The sequence below is a fragment of the Schistocerca gregaria genome, unplaced genomic scaffold, assembly GCF_023897955.1.
Source record: "Schistocerca gregaria isolate iqSchGreg1 unplaced genomic scaffold, iqSchGreg1.2 ptg000066l, whole genome shotgun sequence".
NCBI lineage: Eukaryota > Metazoa > Arthropoda > Insecta > Orthoptera > Acrididae > Schistocerca > Schistocerca gregaria.
This window is the reverse complement of record NW_026061707.1, coordinates 7,436,431-7,454,865: the sequence shown is the minus strand read 5'-3', so window position 1 is coordinate 7,454,865 and position 18,435 is coordinate 7,436,431. Positions and strand designations below refer to the sequence as shown.

At 26.9% G+C, this 18,435-nt stretch overlaps 1 long non-coding RNA gene across 1 annotated transcript in view; it reads left to right on the top strand.

Moving 5' to 3' along the window:
• The first annotated feature begins 11,941 nt into the window (after positions 1 to 11,941).
• The window catches only part of LOC126301299 (uncharacterized), a 41,795-nt gene continuing 35,301 nt past the window's right edge, over positions 11,942 to 18,435 (top strand). Inside the window, exon 1 of the long non-coding RNA XR_007553024.1 lies at positions 11,942 to 13,111. This is a non-coding gene — a long non-coding RNA (uncharacterized LOC126301299). The remainder of the gene's footprint in view (positions 13,112 to 18,435) is intronic.

The following is an 18,435-nucleotide window of genomic DNA, read 5'->3' as shown; positions in this document are numbered from 1 at the left end:
GAGCCCAATGATTAGGTCTGTTCGACCTTTAAATTCTTACATGATCTGAGTTCAGACCGGCGTGAGCCAGGTCGGTTTCTATCCTAAGATTGTTAATCCATATTAGTACGAAAGGACCATATGGTTAAAATATTTTTTGTTATATTGATTAATATTAATTTATTTACTATTTTGACAGATTAATGTGTTGAATTTAGAATTCATTTATGTAGATTTTTTCTACAAATAGTGTTGATACTTTATGATTTATTTATATTTATTTTGAATTTTCTTTTATTGGTTATTTGTGTTTTAATTAGTGTTGCCTTTTTAACTTTATTAGAGCGTAAGGTTTTAGGTTATATTCAGATTCGAAAGGGTCCAAATAAGGTAGGTTTTGTTGGAATTCCTCAGCCATTTAGAGACGCTATTAAGTTAATTTGTAAGGAGCAGCCAATTCCTATTATATCTAATTACCTACTTTATTATTTTTCCCCTGTTTTTAATTTAATGATTTCTTTAGCCGTTTGAGTAATTTTTCCTTATTTAACTTATATGTGTTCTTTTTCTTATGGATTTTTATTTTTATTATGTTGTACTAAACTAGGTGTTTATACTGTTATAATTGCTGGGTGATCCTCTAATTCAAATTATTCATTATTAGGTTCTCTTCGTTCTGTTGCTCAAACAATTTCTTATGAAGTTAGTTTAGCTTCAATTTTATTGTCTTTAATTATTTTAATTGGTAGTTTTAATATGTTTGATTTTATAAACTATCAGCTTTATTGTTGATTTATTATTATTTCTTTTCCTTTAGCTTTAGCTTGTTTTGCTTCTTGCTTAGCTGAAACTAATCGTACTCCTTTTGATTTTGCTGAAGGGGAATCTGATTTAGTTTCAGGATTTAATATTGAGTATGGTGCGGGTGGTTTTACTTTAATTTTTTTAGCTGAATATACTAGAATTGTCTTCATAAGAATGTTATTGGCTTTAATTTTTTTGGGCGGTGATTTTTATTCTTTTATATTTTTTATTAAGCTTGCTATTATATCTTTTGGTTTTATTTGGGTTCGTGGAACATTACCACGGTTCCGTTATGATAAATTAATGTACTTAGCTTGAAAAAGTTTTTTACCTTTATCTTTGAATTTTTTTATTTTCTTTGTTGGTTTAAAGATTTTATTTATCTCATTTGTTTAGTGAAATTTTTTGAGAAAAGTTAATAGAAGAGTTAAACTTCTAATTTTATGTTTTCAAAACATATGCTTTTCCTAAGCTAATTAACTTTATTCCTTAATTAATTTATCTCATGCGTTTGCGACATGGACATTAATTAAGAAATATGTGAAGTAAATAATTGTTAAGATTTGACCTGTTATAATATAAGGTTCTTCAACAGGTCGTTTACCAATTCACGTTAGTAAGCATACAACAACTACTATAATTCAGAATAAAATTTGATTAATAGGGTAAAATTGAATGCCTCGGAATGGTGTTTTATTATAAAATGGTAAAATTATTAAGATTCTAATTGATAAAAATAATGCAATAACACCTCGTAACTTATTAGGGATAGATCGTAGAATTGCATATGCAAATAGGAAATATCATTCTGGTTGAATGTGAACTGGTGTTACTAATGGGTTGGCAGGTACAAAGTTATCTGGATCTCCTAATAGGTAAGGATTAATTAAACATAGTATAATTAATAATGATGTTATTATTACAAATGTAATAGAATCCTTAAAGGTAAAGTATGGATGGAATGGAATTTTATCAATATCTCCATTTAGTCCAAGAGGATTATTAGATCCTGTTTGGTGAAGAAAAAATAAATGAATTGCTGCTATAGCAGCAATAATAAATGGTAATACAAAATGGAATGTGAAGAATCGATTTAATGTTGCATTATCAACAGCGAATCCTCCTCATACTCATTGGACTAAATCTGTTCCTAAGTATGGGATTGCTGATAATAAATTAGTAATTACTGTTGCACCTCAAAAAGATATTTGGCCTCAGGGTAAGACATATCCTATAAATGCAGTTGCTATAACTAAAAATAAAATCACTGTACCAATTATTCAGGTATGTACATATATATAAGATCCATAGTAAATTCCCCATCCTACATGTAAGTAAATACAAATAAAAAATATAGATGCTCCATTTGCGTGTAAGGTTCGGATAATTCAACCATTATTTACGTCTCGGCAGATGTGTACTACACTACTGAATGCTATTTCAATATTTGATGTATAATGTATAGCTAAAAATAGTCCAGTTACGATTTGAATTACCAAACATAACCCTAATAGGGATCCAAAATTTCATCAAAATGAAATATTTGTTGGGGCAGGTAAGTCAATTAAAGAGTTATTAATAATTTTAATTAAAGGATGTCTTAATCGTAAGGGTTTATTCATTAGTAATAATCTTATTTTACGAATAGGTCCCTGATTAATATTGGTGATTTTAACAACTGCTAGTAGTGCTAAAAATAAATAAATTATTATTATTATTGTAATAATGAATGTTGGTCTATTATATAATTTATCTATAGATATTGTTATTTCTTGATAATTGATTGAATTATCAATATTTATAGTTTCGGTGTTTTTGAAAAAGTCTATAAATATAGATATATCTAGAATAATTAATATTAATATGATAAATACTCACATTATTAATGTAATAATTATAGTGATTGATTTAGGCTGAAATATTTCGTTTGATGCAATTCTTGTAATGTAAATAAATAATACTAGTATACCACCAAGAAATGTTAAAAATAAAATATATGATAATCAATATCTTTCTATTATTGTTCCTGTTATTAATCCAACTAGGAAGGTTTGAAGGATAATAAAAAGCATTATTGATATTGGGTGTCTTAATTTAATAAAATTAATATTTATTACATTTGATAATGATATAATTATTATTTTGATCATTTCAGGGGTTAGTTTATTTAAAATACCGGTTTTGGGGACCGATGATGGAAGCTTTTCCACCTCTGAAGTTTTAAAAGTGGGGGCTGGACTTATTTCCGGTTTACAAGACCGGCGTTTTTTTAAACTGTTAAAACTAATGTTTATATTCTCTATTTTTACTTCTTTATTGATTTATTTTGCTGGTGTTTATGTTTTTTCTTCTAAACGTAAACATTTATTAATGGTTCTTTTGAGATTAGAATATATTGTTCTTTCTTTATTTATGTTAGTTATTGTTTTTCTTATTGAGTTTGATTATGATTATTTTTTTCCTGATATTTTTTTAGTTTTTTCTGTTTGTGAGGGTGCTTTAGGTCTTTCTATTTTAGTTTCAATAATTCGTTCTCATGGTAATGATTTTTTTAATTCTTTTGGTTTATCTTTATGTTAAAGTATTTATTTATAACTATTTTTTTGATCCCTCTTTGTTTATTAAATAATTGTTGATGGTTGGTTCATTCTTTAATGTTTCTGTCGGGTTTTGTTTTTATAATTTGTGTTTATTCATATGCTGATTTGAATATAATTAGATATTATTTTGGTATTGATTATTTTTCTTTTAGTTTAATTTTACTTAGTTTTTGGATTTGTTCTTTAATAATCACTGCTAGAGGTTCAGTTTATTTAAGTTCATATCATTCTAATTTTTTTGTTTTTATGGTTTTGATTTTAATAATTATGCTTTATTGTTCATTTGCTAGATTAAGTCTTCTTTCTTTTTATATTTTTTTTTGAGGCTAGATTAGTTCCTACTTTACTTTTAATTTTGGGTTGGGGTTATCAACCTGAGCGTTTGCAGGCTGGTGTTTATTTAATTTTTTATACTTTGGTTGCTAGATTACCTTTATTATTAGTTTTATTTAAGGTTTATGATTTTTCTAATACTTTATATTTTCCTTTATTGGTTGATTTTGGTTCTTATTATTTTATGTTTTATGTATTTATAATTTTGGCTTTTTTAGTTAAGATACCTATGTTTTTGGTTCATTTATGACTTCCTAAGGCTCATGTAGAGGCCCCTATTTCAGGTAGAATAATTCTTGCTGGTGTTTTATTAAAGTTAGGTGGTTATGGTTTTTTCGTGTTATAAAGGTTATTTCTTATTTGGGTTTAAAGTTTAATTATTTTTGATTGTCTTTAGGTTTATCTGGGGGTGTTATTGTAAGATTTATTTGTTTTCGTCAGGTTGATTTAAAGTCTATAATTGCATATTCTTCTGTTGCTCATATAAGAATGGTTATTGGTGGATTGATGACTATGAATTGATGAGGTTGTGTAGGTTCTCTTTCTCTAATGGTTGGTCATGGTTTATGTTCTTCTGGTTTATTTTGTTTATCTAATATTATTTATGACCGTTTAGGTAGAAGAAGATTATTAATTAACAAGGGTATAATTAATTTGATGCCAAGAATGGCTTTATGATGATTTCTTTTAAGATCATCAAATATGGCTGCTCCTCCTTCTTTAAATTTGGTAGGTGAAATTAGATTATTAAATAGAATTATATCTTGATCTTCTTTTAGATTCTTTGCTTTGATTTTTTTATCTTTTTTTAGAGCTGTTTATACTTTGTATATATATTCTTATTCTCAGCATGGGAATTATTATTCTGGTGTTTATACTTGTTCTCTTGGTTATTTTCGTGAATATCATCTTTTACTTTTACATTGATTGCCTTTAAATATTCTCTGTTTAAAGGGTGAATATTTCTTTGTTTAGTTTGCTTAAGTATTTTAATTAAAAATATTGTTTTGTGGAATCAATGATATGAAGTTTTTCATCTTAGGCCGTGAATTTATTTTCTATTTGTTATTTGAGTTTTTTTTCTTTGTTTATTTCGAGAACTATAATTTTTATTTTAGGTATTTATTATTTAATAATTGATTATAGAGTTTTTGTTGAGTGAGAGCTTTTCAATTTAAATGGTTCTATAGTTGTTATAACTTTAATTTTGGATTGAATATCTCTTATTTTTATATCTTTTGTTATATATATTCCTTCTTTGGTTATTTATTATAGAGAGGATTATATATCAGGTGAAAAGAATATAAATCGTTTTATTATTATTGTTTTAATATTTATTCTTTCTATAGGTTTTTTAATTATTAGTCCTAATTTAATTAGAATTTTATTAGGTTGAGATGGTTTAGGTTTAGTTTCTTATTGTTTAGTTATTTATTATCAAAATGTAAAATCTTATAGTGCTGGTATATTAACTGCACTTTCTAATCGTATTGGTGATGTTGCTATTTTAATTTCTATTGCATGAATGTTAAATTTTGGTGGTTGAAATTATATTTATTATTATGATTTTATTTCTAATTCTTTTGAAATAAAGCTCATTACTATATTAATTGTTTTAGCAGCTATAACTAAGAGAGCTCAGATTCCTTTCTCTTCATGACTTCCTGCTGCTATAGCAGCTCCTACTCCTGTTTCTGCTTTAGTTCATTCTTCTACTCTTGTTACTGCTGGTGTTTATTTATTAATTCGTTTTAGACCAATATTGGATACTTATAATTGTGGTTGATTTTTACTTTTAATTGGTTGTATAACTATATTTATGGCTGGATTGGGCGCTAATTTTGAGTTTGATTTAAAGAAGATTATTGCTCTTTCTACTTTAAGACAACTTGGTTTAATAATAAGAATTTTGGCTATAGGTTATCCAAAGCTTGCATTTTTTCATTTATTGGCTCATGCTTTATTTAAGGCATTATTATTTATATGTGCAGGTTCAATAATTCATAATTTGAAGGATTCTCAGGATATTCGTTTTATAGGATCAATTGTTAATTTCATACCTTTAACTTCAGTTTGTTTTAATGTTTCTAGTTTATCTTTGTGTGGAATACCTTTTTTAGCGGGATTTTATTCAAAGGATTTAATTCTTGAGATGGTTTGTTTAAGATGAATTAATTGTTTAATTTTTTTTCTTTATTTTTTTCTACTGGTTTAACTGCTTCTTATTCTTTTCGTTTGTTTTATTATTCAATATCTGGTGATAATAATTTTTATTCTAGATTTTCTTTTGATGATAAGGGTTATTATATTTCATTTGGAATATTTGGTCTATTGTTTGTTGCTGTTTTTGGTGGTAGTCTTTTATCTTGATTAATTTTTCCTATTCCTCATGTGATTGCTTTACCTTATTATTTAAAGTTTTTAACTATTACAGTTGTTATTTTAGGTGCTTATTTAGGTTATCTTATTTCTAATTTTGATTTTTCTCATAATTTATTTTCTTTAAGTATACTTTCTTTTGTTAGATTTGCTGGTTCTATATGATTTATACCTTTTCTTTCAACTAAGTTTATTAGATATATTCCTTTACAAATAGGTTATTATTCATGTAAGTCATTTGATTATGGTTGAGGTGAATTACTTGGTGGTCAAGGTTTATATAGATTATTTATTTATTTAATTGGTTATATTCAAGGTTGATATGATTCTAATTTCAAGATTTATCTTTTAACTTTTATTTTTTGAATATTTATTTTGGTAATATTGTTTTGTCGTTTACTTAAATAGCTTATAATTAGATCGTGACACTGAAGATGTTAAGGAAGTATTTTTACTTTTAAGTATTTATAAATATAGATATATTATTTTTACAGTGAAAATGTAATGTTTTATTTAAACTATATAAATTTTAGAAATGTTAACGGAGTTTAACCGCTAATATAAAAAGTTAGCAGCTTTCATATTGGCTTTACATTTCCTTAATTGGAACTATTATAGTTCAATTATTTTATTAACAGTAATACGCCTCTTTTTGGCTTCAATTAATAAGAATAAGGGTAGTACATACCAATCTTCCAGGTCGAAATTGACTCCAATATTTCGCTTCTTATTCTATTTAAGGTTGATTGATAATATCAATACTTTTTGAATGCAACCCAAATGTTATATTTAACTACAACCCTTTATTCTGCTCATTGTAATGCTCCTTGGTTTCATTCATGGTATAGTCCTCCTAATAGAACTAGAATAAGAAATATTGTTGATACTGTTCAGATTATAATGTCTGAAGTTTTAAAAATAATTACAATTGGTAGAATTAGTGCAATTTCTACATCAAAAATTAAAAAGATTACTGCGATTAGGAAGAATCGTATTGAGAATGGTATTCGTGCTGATCTTTTTGGATCAAACCCACATTCAAATGGTGATCTTTTTTCTCGATCATTAATTAATTTTTTTGATAGTGTTCTTGCCAGGATTATAACAATTATTGGAATAATAAATCTAATGAAAACTCTTGTTGATAGAATTAGAATTGTTTTTCTTGATTTATATCAAGCTTTCTGATTGGAAGTCAAATGTACTATTTATACTAGAAAAACAATTATCTACCACATCAATAAATAGAGATATATAAGAATAATCATACTACGTCTACGAAGTGTCAGTATCATGCTGCTGCTTCAAATCCAAAGTGATGTCTTGGTGAAAATTGATTTATTGAGTGTCGAAGTAGACATGTTGATAAAAAGATTGTTCCAATAATTACGTGTAAACCATGGAATCCTGTTGCAACAAAGAATGTTGATCCATAAACTGCATCTGCAATGGTAAAAGGTGCTTCTCAATATTCATATGCTTGAAGTATTGTAAAGTATAGTCCTAATAACACTGTGAAGAATAATCCTTGTAGTGCTTGAGTATGATTAGATTCCATTAAACTATGATGTGCTCATGTTACTATTACTCCTGATGCTAAAAGAATAGCTGTATTAAGTAATGGAATTTGTATAGGGTTAAAGGGTTGAATTCCTATTGGATATAAATAATTATATTAATTATAATATTTTATATTTAAATTAATAATTTTATTTATTATATCCAATTATAATAATATTAAATATTAAATTACATATTATTATATATATTATATTATAATAACCTATTTTAAGCTAAAAACATAAGTAGCTATAATCCTAGGTAAATAATTGCATTAAAATAATCAATTGATAATGGTAAGATGAACTTATATTACTTTAATTTCAATTAAAATGTAATATATTAATATAAATTATTTATTATATATATATATAAAAAAAATAAAATGAGCATGATAAATTTATCCTAATTAAACAAAATAATACATAAAAGAATTTCAAAAAAAAACTTTCGATTTATATATTAAATAAATGAAGTGCCTGATTAAAGGGTTACCTTGAGAGGGTAAATAAAGTAAATAAAATTACCTTCATTAAAATTACATAAGATAGAATTAAACTACCTCCTTTAGTATCAAAAACTAACGTGCATCATACACCTTAATGTAAAAAGGTAAGCTAAACAAGCTAATGGGTTCATACCCCATTTATAGAGGTATCAATCCTCTCCTTTTTAATGACCAACAACTCTACAAAACTTCTCTTCCTATCAACATTAATGATAGGAACGATCCTGTCCATTTCATCAAATTCCTGATTTGGGGTTTGAATAGGACTTGAGATCAACTTACTTTCATTTATTCCGCTCCTAACAAGAAATAAAAATATAATAATAAATGAATCATCAATTAAATATTTTATTGTCCAAGCAATAGCATCGACAATATTATTATTTTCAATTTTGCTGATTCAAATAAAATATCCCATGGGATGGGAAACAGAATTTATCCCATCAATAATAATTAGATCTAGACTATTATTAAAGATTGGAGCTGCACCTTTCCATTTCTGATTTCCAGAAGTTATAGGAGCATCAAGATGAAATAATTGTTTAACATTAATAACATGACAAAAAATCGCCCCAATAATGGTCTTATCTTATTGTATTCAATTAAGAACTTTTATTTGAACAATTATTATCTTAAGAATTATTATTGGGGCAATAGGAGGTTTAAATCAAACATCCTTACGACAACTTTTAGCATATTCATCAATCAGACATCTAGGTTGAATAATTAGATCATTAACAGTCAGAGAAAACATCTGAGAACTATACTTCATTATTTACTCACTATTAAGATTAATTATAGTTTTATTATTTAAGCAAATAAATTTATTTTTCATAAATCAAATTTATTCAGCCAGAAATATAAAAACCGAAATTAAATTCATAATATTCTTATCTTTATTATCTTTAGGTGGACTACCACCATTCCTTGGATTCTTACCAAAATGAATTGTAATACAATCATTAATAGAAAACAATATAACAACTATTATAACTATTATAGTTGTATTAACTACAATTACACTTTACTACTATATACGTATTAGATTCTCAGCTCTAATTATATCATACACAGAAAATTCGTGATCTATAAAGATAAAGTCCCAAAAATCAAGAATCATTCTTCCTATAACAGTAATAATTTCAACAATAGGATTGATTTCAACATCAACCTTAATTTCATTATACTAAGGACTTAAGTTAATCAAACTAATAACCTTCAAAGTTATAATTAAAAGAATAATCTTTTAGTACTTAGTAAAATTTTACACCTCTAGAATTGCAGTCTAGAATCATAATTGAATATAAGACCTAAATATGATAAGAGAGAAAACATCTCATAAGTAGATTTACAGTCTACCACCTAAAATTCAGCCATCTTACCGCAAAAATGATTATTCTCAACAAACCATAAGGACATTGGTACTTTACACTTCATATTTGGAGCATAAGCAGGAATAGTAGGAACATCAATAAGAATACTTATTCGTGCTGAACTTGGCCAACCCGGATCTCTAATTGGGGATGACCAGATTTATAATGTTATTATTACAGCTCACGCATTCGTAATAATTTTCTTTATAGTAATACCTATTATAATTGGTGGATTTGGTAATTGACTTGTTCCACTAATAATTGGTGCACCAGATATAGCATTTCCACGAATAAATAATATATGTTTTTGATTACTACCACCTTCACTAACCCTTCTTCTTACATCTTCTATAGTAGATAATGGTGCTGGTACAGGGTGAACAGTTTACCCTCCTCTAGCAGGAGCTATTGCACACGGGGGTGCATCTGTAGATCTAGCTATTTTTTCACTGCACTTAGCAGGTGTATCATCTATTCTTGGTGCAGTGAATTTCATTACAACAGCAATTAATATACGATCAGAAAGTATAACTTTAGATCAAACACCTTTATTTGTATGATCTGTAGCTATTACAGCATTACTTCTCCTTCTTTCACTTCCAGTTTTAGCAGGAGCTATTACTATATTATTAACAGATCGAAATTTAAATACATCATTCTTTGACCCTGCAGGAGGGGGTGACCCAATTCTATATCAACATCTATTTTGATTCTTTGGACACCCAGAAGTTTATATTTTAATTCTACCGGGGTTCGGAATTATTTCACATATTGTATGTCAAGAAAGAGGAAAAATTGAATCATTTGGAACATTAGGTATAATTTATGCTATACTATCAATTGGACTAATAGGATTTATTGTATGAGCACATCATATATTTACAGTAGGAATGGATGTTGACACACGAGCATATTTTACATCAGCAACAATAATTATTGCTGTACCTACAGGAATTAAGGTATTTAGATGATTAGCTACATTATATGGAACTAAATTCAAGTTCAATCCACCATTATTATGAGCTCTAGGATTTATTTTCCTATTTACAATTGGTGGATTAACAGGATTAGTATTAGCAAATTCATCACTTGATATTGTATTACATGATACATATTATGTAGTAGCCCACTTTCATTATGTATTATCTATAGGAGCAGTATTTGCAATTATAGGAGGTGTCATTCAATGATATCCACTATTTACAGGATTAACTATAAATAATACATTATTAAAAATCCAATTTACAATTATATTCATTGGAGTAAATTTAACATTCTTTCCTCAACACTTCCTAGGATTAGCAGGAATACCTCGATGATACTCTGACTACCCAGACGCATATACATCATGAAACGTAGTATCAAGAATTGGGTCTACAATTTCTATTGTAGGAATCATTATATTCATTGTAATTATATGAGAAAGAATGATTACAAACCGAGCAATTATATTTAGAGCTAACATAAGAAGATCAACAGAATGACTACAAAATAACCCTCCTGCAGAACATAGTTACTCAGAATTACCATTAATCTCTAGATTCTAATATGGCAGATTAGTGCAGTAGATTTAAGCTCTACAAATAAAGGTTTGACCTTTTATTAGAAAATATTTATTAATGGCAACATGATCAAATTTATCTCTTCAAGATGGAGCTTCACCATTAATGGAGCAATTATCATTCTTTCATGATCATACTATGGTCGTATTATTATTAATTACAGTAATTGTAGGTTATGCCCTAAGTTATATATTATTTATTGCCTATACTAACCGTAATATACTTCATGGACATTTAATTGAAACAATCTGAACAGCTTTACCAGCAATTACATTAATTTTTATTGCCCTTCCATCATTACGACTATTATATTTACTTGATGATTCAGTAGATGCAATAATTACAATTAAAACCATTGGACGACAATGATATTGAAGATATGAATATTCAGACTTCATAGACGTAGAATTTGACACTTATATAACACCAGAACAAGACCTAGAAAATGATGGATTCCGACTACTAGATGTAGATAACCGAACAATCCTACCAATAAATACAGAAGTACGAGTATTAACAAGAGCATCAGATGTTCTACACTCATGAGCAGTTCCTGCATTAGGGGTTAAAATTGATGCAACGCCAGGTCGGTTAAATCAAGGAACATTCACAATAAATCGACCTGGATTATTCTTTGGACAATGCTCAGAAATCTGTGGAGCAAACCACAGATTTATACCAATTGTAATTGAAAGAACTTCAGTAAATTTATTTATTAAGTGATTATCTAAGATAATTTAAGGAGTTAGTTAAAATAAATAACATTAGAGTGTCAATCTAAAGTAACTAAAAAAAATTAGTACACCTTGAAATTCATCAGATGACTGAAAGTAAGTAATGGTCTCTTAAACCAAATAATAGTAAATTAACGACTACTTCTGATGGGGAAATTATATCCAAATCCCTCAAATATCCCCTCTTATATGATTCTCACTATTCATTATATTTTCAGCTACATTAATCTTGTTTAATCAAATAAACTTCTTCTCATTTAAACCTAACCTTATTAAAAGAGTAGAAAAAGGAACAATTGAAATAAAAAACTTAAATTGAAAATGATAACAAATCTATTCTCAACATTTGACCCATCAACTAACATCTTTAATTTATCATTAAATTGAACTAGAACATTTCTAGGACTATTATTAATCCCATCACTATTTTGACTTACACCATCACGAATTAACATTATCTGAAATAAACTAAATTTAACCTTACATAATGAATTTAAAACACTTCTTGGACCAAAATCATTTAATGGAACAACATTCATTTTCATCTCAATTTTTATTATAATATTATTTAACAATTTCATAGGATTATTCCCTTATATTTTTACTAGAACAAGACATTTAGCATTAACATTTGCCATTGCCCTACCTATATGGCTAAGATTTATATTATTTGGATGAATTAACCATACTAATCATATATTTACACACCTTGTACCACAAGGTACACCGCCTGCATTAATATCATTTATAGTACTAATTGAAACAATTAGTAATGTTATTCGACCAGGTACATTAGCAGTACGGTTGGCAGCAAATATAATTGCAGGACACTTATTATTAACCTTATTAGGAAACACAGGACCATCTATAGCAATAAACTTAATCTCATTACTAATTATTGGACAAATACTTCTATTAATTCTAGAATCAGCAGTAGCAATAATTCAAGCCTATGTTTTCTCAATTCTAAGAACTCTATATTCTAGAGAAGTATATTAAACCTATGTTAACAACTCACTCAAACCACCCATTCCACTTAGTAGACTATAGACCTTGACCATTAACAGGAGCAATTGGAGCAATAGTCCTAGTATCAGGACTAGCAAAATGATTCCACCTATTTAATATTAACTTATTCATAATTGGATTTGGAATTACCCTACTAACTATAATTCAATGATGACGAGATGTAGTACGAGAAGGAACATATCAAGGATTACATACAGGATTTGTATCAATTGGATTACGATGAGGAATAATTTTATTTATTGCATCAGAGGTATTATTTTTCGTTTCTTTTTTTTGAGCATTCTTTAGAAGAAGATTAGCACCAACAATTGAACTAGGAATACTATGACCTCCAATAGGAATTCAACCCTTTAACCCTATACAAATTCCATTACTTAATACAGCTATTCTTTTAGCATCAGGAGTAACAGTAACATGAGCACATCATAGTTTAATGGAATCTAATCATACTCAAGCACTACAAGGATTATTCTTCACAGTGTTATTAGGACTATACTTTACAATACTTCAAGCATATGAATATTGAGAAGCACCTTTTACCATTGCAGATGCAGTTTATGGATCAACATTCTTTGTTGCAACAGGATTCCATGGTTTACACGTAATTATTGGAACAATCTTTTTATCAACATGTCTACTTCGACACTCAATAAATCAATTTTCACCAAGACATCACTTTGGATTTGAAGCAGCAGCATGATACTGACACTTCGTAGACGTAGTATGATTATTCTTATATATCTCTATTTATTGATGAGGTAGATAATTGTTTTTCTAGTATAAATAGTACATTTGACTTCCAATCAGAAAGCTTGATATAAATCAAGAAAAACAATTCTAATTCTATCAACAAGAGTTTTCATTAGATTTATTATTCCAATAATTGTTATAATCCTGGCAACAACACTATCAAAAAAATTAATTAATGATCGAGAAAAAAGATCACCATTTGAATGTGGGTTTGATCCAAAAAGATCAGCACGAATACCATTCTCAATACGATTCTTCCTAATCGCAGTAATCTTTTTAATTTTTGATGTAGAAATTGCACTAATTCTACCAATTGTAATTATTTTTAAAACTTCAGACATTATAATCTGAACAGTATCAACAATATTTTATTCTAGTTCTATTAGGAGGACTATACCATGAATGAAACCAAGGAGCATTACAATGAGCAGAATAAAGGGTTGTAGTTAAATATAACATTTGGGTTGCATTCAAAAAGTATTGATATTATCAATCAACCTTAAATAGAATAAGAAGCGAAATATTGCAGTCAGTTTCGACCTGGAAGATTGGTATGTACTACCCTTATTCTTATTAATTGAAGCCAAAAAGAGGCGTATTACTGTTAATAAAATAATTGAACTATAATAGTTCCAATTAAGGAAATGTAAAGCCAATATGAAAGCTGCTAACTTTTTATATTAGCGGTTAAACTCCATTAACATTTCTAAAATTTATATAGTTTAAATAAAACATTTCATTTTCACTGTAAAAATAATATATCTATATTTATAAATACTTAAAAGTAAAAATACTTCCTTAACATCTTCAGTGTCACGCTCTAATTATAAGCTATTTAAGTAAACGAAAAACAATATTACCAAAATAAATATTCAAAAAATAAAAGTTAAAAGATAAATCTTGAAATTAGAATCATATCAACCTTGAATATAACCAATTAAATAAATAAATAATCTATATAAACCTTGACCACCAAGTAATTCACCTCAACCATAATCAAATGACTTAGATGAATAATAACCTATTTTTAAAGGAATATATCTAATAAACTTAGTTGAAAGAAAAGGTATAAATCATATAGAACCAGCAAATCTAACAAAAGAAAGTATACTTAAAGAAAATAAATTATGAGAAAAATCAAAATTAGAAATAAGATAACCTAAATAAGCACCTAAAATAACAACTGTAATAGTTAAAAACTTTAAATAATAAGGTAAAGCAATCACATGAGGAATAGGAAAAATTAATCAAGATAAAAGACTACCACCAAAAACAGCAACAAACAATAGACCAAATATTCCAAATGAAATATAATAACCCTTATCATCAAAAGAAAATCTAGAATAAAAATTATTATCACCAGATATTGAATAATAAAACAAACGAAAAGAATAAGAAGCAGTTAAACCAGTAGAAAAAAAAATAAAGAAAAAAAATTAAACAATTAATTCATCTTAAACAAACCATCAAACCATCATTACGACTATTATATTTACTTGATGATTCAGTAGATGCAATAATTACAATTAAAACCATTGGACGACAATGATATTGAAGATATGAATATTCAGACTTCAGAGACGTAGAATTTGACACTTATATAACACCAGAACAAGACCTAGAAAATGATAGATTCCGACTACTAGATGTAGATAACCGAACAATCCTACCAATAAATACAGAAGTACGAGTATTAACAAGAGCATCAAATGTTCTACACTCATGAGCAGTTCCTGCATTAGGGGTTAAAATTGATGCAACGCCAGGTCGGTTAAATCAAGGAACATTCACAATAAATCGACCTGGATTATTCTTTGGACAATGCTCAGAAATCTGTGGAGCAAACCACAGATTTATACCAATTGTAATTGAAAGAACTTCAGTAAATTTATTTATTAAGTGATTATCTAAGATAATTTAAGGAGTTAGTTAAAATAAATAACATTAGAGTGTCAATCTAAAGTAACTAAAAAAAATTTGTACACCTTGAAATTCATCAGATGACTGAAAGTAAGTAATGGTCTCTTAAACCAAATAATAGTAAATTAACGACTACTTCTGATGGGGAAATTATATCCAAATCCCTCAAATATCCCCTCTTATATGATTCTCACTATTCATTATATTTTCAGCTACATTAATCTTGTTTAATCAAATAAACTTCTTCTCATTTAAACCTAACCTTATTAAAAGAGCAGAAAAAGGAACAATTGAAATAAAAAACTTAAATTGAAAATGATAACAAATCTATTCTCAACATTTGACCCATCAACTAACATCTTTAATTTATCATTAAATTGAACTAGAACATTTCTAGGACTATTATTAATCCCATCACTATTTTGACTTACACCATCACGAATTAACATTATCTGAAATAAACTAAATTTAACCTTACATAAAGAATTTAAAACACTTCTTGGACCAAAATCATTTAATGGAACAACATTCATTTTCATCTCAATTTTTATTATAATATTATTTAACAATTTCATAGGATTATTCCCTTATATTTTTACTAGAACAAGACATTTAGCATTAACATTTGCAATTGCCCTACCTATATGGCTAAGATTTATATTATTTGGATGAATTAACCATGCAAATCATATATTTATTATATTATTTAATCTTTCTTTATTTATTAGTGAAAAGAAAGATTAAATAAGAAAGAATATAATACATTTATTGCTATACATGTTCCATATTAATCTTTAATTATATATAATAGAGAAGTTGTTGTGGTCATTCATAGGGGCGTTTCTTTTTTTTTTGTTAATGTTTGTGGTTTTTTCTTTTTTTTTCTTTAAATATTTGAATCTTTTATTTTTTCCTGAATTAATAGATTTAAAATTTTCTTATTTTTTATTTTTAAAAGTTTTATTCTTGCTTGTTTATTCACTTTTTCTTTGTATTATATGTAAGTTTTGTTAGACTAAATGTTCTTTTTGCAGTAATTTGATTTAATTATCAAGTGATTTTGGATTTAGCAATTGATTTAGTATCGGCATAATTCGTGCCAGCAGCCGCGGTTATACGATTGATACAAGTGAATATTATTGGTTAAAACAGTTGTTTATATTATTAGGGTTGAAATATAAATTTGTAAGGTGAAATGTTAAAATTTATTTGTGGCCCTTTTTATGAATCTGTGAAATTTAAATAATAAACTAGGATTAGATACCCTATTATTTTAAATGTTAATTATATTTACCAGGGTACTATTAGTTAAGGTCTTTAAACCCAAAGAATTTGGCGGTATCTCATTCCATTCAGAGGAACCTACCCCATGATTGATAATACACGATTTACTCTACTTAATTTATTTGTTTGTATATCTCCGTTATCAGAGAATCTTTTTAGAGTTATAATTCTCAAGATTTATAATTATAAAATATTTCAGGTCAAGGTGCAGCTTATAGTTAAGAGGAGGTGGGTTACAATAGATTTTTGTTTATAACGGATTTGATAGTGAAATACTGTTAATGAAGGTGGATTTGATAGTAATTTAATTTATTTAATTTAACTGATATTGGCTCTGAGATGTGTACACATCGCCCGTCGCTCTCATTATTGATTATTCTATTTTATTTTAAAGTAGCTTCAATTTAGATGAGATAAGTCGTAACATAGTAGATGTACTGGAAAGTGTATCTAGGAAGAGTTTCAAGATATAACTTATTAGTAAAGTGTTTCATTTACACTGAAAATTTTTCTGTGCAAATCAGCATATCTTGATTATTTATTTTATTATATTTATTTTTTGTTTATTTAATTATTTAATATAAATAATTTTATTGTATTTTTGTCTTAGTATATTTTATATAATTGATTTTTTAAATTATAGTTTATTGGTAATGTGAGTGTTTTATGAAATATTATTTTAAATTTTTTTAAGTTGATTTTATTTATTGTACCTTTTGTATCAGGGTTTATCAAAATTTTAGTATTTATTTTACTTGTCTCGATTTGGGTTGATTTATAAATAATTTATAGTTAATGTATCATAATTATTATTAAATTATTTATAGAAATGAGATGTTAATCGTTTCCCAAGATATCTAGTTTCTTAAGAAAAAATTTAATTTTTTAAAGTTATTTGTTTTTATTTAATTTTTTAAGTAAAAATATTAACTTATTTATTCTTTAAGGGATAAGCTTTGAAGTTAATAACCTATAATTTATTTTATAGAAATATAATAGTAAGCTTTAAACCAGCTATCTTTAAGATTACGTTTTAGTTCATTATTTTTTATTTTGATTTTATAAATATTTTAGGTTTTTTATTAAGATTATTAATTTAATTTTAAAATTTTTGTAATAATGGTAGAAATAGTATATTTATTTGTATGAAATTTTTACCTTGTGAACTTATTATAAGGAACTAGGCAAAATTGATTTCCGCCTGTTTATCAAAAACATGTCCTCTTGTTTATATTTTGAGGTCTGGCCTGCTCACTGAGCGTATTTTTAAAGAGCCGCGGTATTTTGACCGTGCAAAGGTAGCATAATCATTAGTCTCTTAATTAGTGGCTGGAATGAATGGCTTGACGAGAAATCAACTGTCTCTTAATAAATTTTTGAATTTAACTTTTGAGTCAAAAGGCTTAAATTCTTCTTTAGGACGAGAAGACCCTATAGAGCTTAACATTTTACTTTTATATAGTTTTTTGTTTGTCTTTCTATATTTAATGATGATGTTTTGTTGGGGTGACATGAAGAATAGATAAACTCTTCATTATTATATCATTTATTTATGTTTGTTATTTTGATCCATAATTTATGATCATAAGATTAAGTTACCTTAGGGATAACAGCGTAATT